Below are 3,881 nucleotides of genomic sequence, written 5' to 3' on the forward strand. Positions count from 1 at the left end.
TTCCCATTACCAATCGCTTTCTGTTGTCCTACTTAAAGATGGACAGAGTTGGAGATGATCTCTGTTCATTACCTCCTTGAGCCCACAATGTTTACTGCACGCAATACCGAGGATCTCATAAATCTCTCGTCACTTTTTTTTTTATTTGTCCCTTACATGTTTCACAAAGTTGGATTACACTGAACAACAAATTTTTACTTTTTGTCTTGCTCCGAAATAAAAATAGGTAAATATTACTAATATGTGTGCACTAAATCTGAATTTAAAGTCTAAACTGCCCCATCATATACCATTTTCCGGGGAAAATTAATTTAATTTTTTATGAAAAAACTTTTTCTTTAATTTTTCAGTGCTACTGGTAAAATTAAAACACGCTAGGGATTCAAAATGCCTCATAATTGTTGAAAAATGTATACTGGATAAAAAAATGATGTTACATAGTTTAAAACGCAAGAACAATAAAAAATATTTCCTGCGTATAATGAGAAAAATGTCGGAATTTGAACTTACAATTAAAATAATTTTCTGGGTGACTTCTGTTTATAACTAGAACCGAGACTGCCTTTTACAAGGAACCGACAATAGTTTGCAAGCATGCTGGATGATGATCTTCCTGTGTATCGCCTTTCCATTTCAGATATTTCTTGATGAAATCTTTCTTCATGCTCGTCGCTTACCGCTCCAAGTTTAAGAGGAAAGTAATTCAAATGAGAATGTAAAAAGTCTATTTTGAGAGACATATTGCACCCCATTTTCTCATATGCACTTGATATTGATTCCACAACAAGTTCGATGTAGTTGTCTGTCCTAGAATTTCCAAGGAAATATGAGCAAACATCTTTGAAATCGCGCCAAACATTTTTCTGTACGGTAACGGAAAGTTTTTCCTCAAACAAAGAGTAAGCCATAAATTTGTAAATTTGTGGATCGATGAAAATACCCTCTTTTTAATTTGCCTTCACTCAAGAGGTAAACTTTTCTTTTAAATACTGAAAACCACACCCTTGTTTGCTCATTGCATAGATCTTACTTTGAACTGTTACGAAATTTACTGAATAGAAGGGACCAATATCTGTTTATTTATTAGAAGTACAAAATAACATGCCAACAACCATAAGAAACCGGAAATAAGTCATGGACTCATAAGCTGCATTAGCTTTTGTTTTGATTTATACTCCCAACCCGCGCTGGATGTTTCCTGGTGGAGCGCTTATCGAAAAGTGAAATCATACTTACTTACTTACTTACTTACTTACTGCCTTTTAAGGAACCCGAAGATTCATTGCCGCCCTCAATAAGCCCGCCATTTGTCCCTATCCTGAGCAAGATTAATCCTGTCTCTATCATCACATCCCACTTCCCTCAAATCCATTTTTATATTATTCTCCCATCTACGTCTCGGCCTCCCTAAAGGTCTTTTTCCCTCCGGCCTCCCAACTAACACTCTATATGTATTTCTGGATTCGCCATACGTGCTACATGCTCTGGCCATCTCAAACGTCTGGATTTAATGTTCCTAATTATGTCAGGTGAAGAATACAATGCGTTGTGTAACTTTCTCCATTCTCCTGTAACTTCATCCCTCTTAGACCCAAATATTTTCCTAAGCACCTTATTCTCAAACACCCTTAACCTATATTACTCTCTCAAAGTGAGAGTCCAAGTTTCACAACCATAAAGAACAACCGGTAATATAACTGTTTTATAAATTCTAACTTCCAGATTTTTTGACAGCAGGCTGGATGATAAAAGCTTCTCAACCGAACAATAACAGGCATTTCCCATATTCATTCTGTGTTCAATTTCCTCCCGAGTATCATTTATATTTGTTACTGTTGCTCCCAGATATTTGAATTTCTCCACCTCTTCAAAAGGTAAATTTACAATTTTTATATTTCCATTTCGTACAATATTCTGGTCACGAGACATAATCATATACTTTGTCTTTTCGGGATTTACATCCAAACCTATCTCTTTACTTGCTAGTGAAATCATAGTATTTCTTAAAAACCTTACGTGATACGAAGAAAAGAGATGCATTTTCGGATTCAGCGCACACCAAACCATAAGGGACACATTGTTTTAAGTCGGAGCAAAATTCTTTTGTCATAGACTATATATATATATATCTCAGGCCATGCATTTCTTCGTCTGGTGTTCCATTTTCCAGTCTATTGGATTTCTCATTGTTCTCTGACATAGGCTATTCAATTTTCATGTGATCACATCTGGTTTAATAATTTTTGGACATGATTTTAATTTCTCTCAACAGTCTTTTTAGTTATGGTTGTGTATGCTTTCACTTTATCTGAGTAATTGAAATTGGTCTTATAATTGATTTGTAAAACTTAACTTTAGTTTCTGCCTCAGATACTCATTATGCCGCGTTCTCTCTCTTCAGCATCCTGACATTTTTGCAGCTTTATTTACTTGGAGTTACACCTCATGCTGAGCGTACCGTTACTTGTCATTTCCGCCTGTAAATAATTAACCTTTATCCCCTGCTCTGTGGTATTTCTTTGTAATTACAATTTGCAAGGGAAAGTTCCTTGCTAGCTGTCATAATCTTTGCTTTTTCAACTGCGATTTTTACATTGTTTTTCCTGTGAGTTCAAATTGAAATGTTAAAAGTAGACTCTGTGTAATCTATCTTCGCAATCTCTAACGCGTAATATGAATTTTGCTTTAACTTCTTCTATTTCCCATTTTATATCTTTTACCGTAATTGGTATTTATATTTTCTCATTGATTACTAGATTAAAGTGAAGTAGGTTATATGTCAGTAGGAAAGTCCAGGATAACAGAGTGGGTTTGGAATTGAACGGGTTGCATCAACTTTTTGTCTATGCCGATGACGTGAATATGTTACGAGAAAATCCACAAACGACTGGGGAAAACACGTAAAGCAAGTAAAGCGATAGGTTTGGAAGTAAATCCCGAAAAGACAAAGTATATGAATATGTCTCGTGACCAGAATATTGTACGTAATGGAAATACAAAAAATTGAAATTTATCTTTTGAAGAGTTGGAAAAATTCAAATATCTAGATTCCATTCCACCCATACTTCACAATTAGGCCTACAGATGTTGTGGGGTTCATAATCCTAATTATACTATTAACAATCTTATCACTAAAAGGACCCTATATTTGTAACATTATACTACTATCTACGGATTTGTTACGCAAGTTTCATAATTTTATATATTGAACCAAAATACAATATTCAATTCCATACAGTAACGAATATGAATGACACTCGGGAGAAAATTAAACGCAGAAGAAATATGGGAAATGCCGGTTATAATTCGGTTCAGAAGATTTTGTCATCTAGTCTGCTCTCAAAAAATCTGAAAGTTAGAATTTAAAATTAAATTATGGTTTATTTAACGACGCTCGCAACTGCAGAGATTATATCAGCGTCGCCGATGTGCCGGAATTTTGTCCCGCAGGAGTTCTTTTACATGCCAGTAAATCTACTGACATGAGCCTGTCGCATTTAAACACACTTAATTGCCATCGACCTGGGCCAGGATCGAACCCGCAACCTCGAGCACAGAAGGGCAGCGCTATACCGACTAGCTACTGAGGACGACGTTTAGAATTTATAAAACAGTTTATTACCGGTTGTTTCTTTTACAGTTGTAAAACTTGGACTTTCACTTTGAGAGAGGAACAGAGATTAAATGTCTTTGAGAATAAGGTTTCTAGGAAAATATTTGGAGCTAAGAGGGATGAAGCTAGAGGAGAAAGTTACAAAACGCAGAACTGCACGCATTGTATTCTTCACCTGACATAATTAGGAACATTAATTTCAGACGTTTGAGATTGGTAGGGCATGTAGCACATATGGACGAATCCAGAAATGCACATAGAATGTTAG

Source organism: Periplaneta americana, chromosome 4 (genome assembly GCF_040183065.1).
Source record: "Periplaneta americana isolate PAMFEO1 chromosome 4, P.americana_PAMFEO1_priV1, whole genome shotgun sequence".
Classification (NCBI taxonomy): Eukaryota; Metazoa; Arthropoda; class Insecta; order Blattodea; family Blattidae; genus Periplaneta; species Periplaneta americana.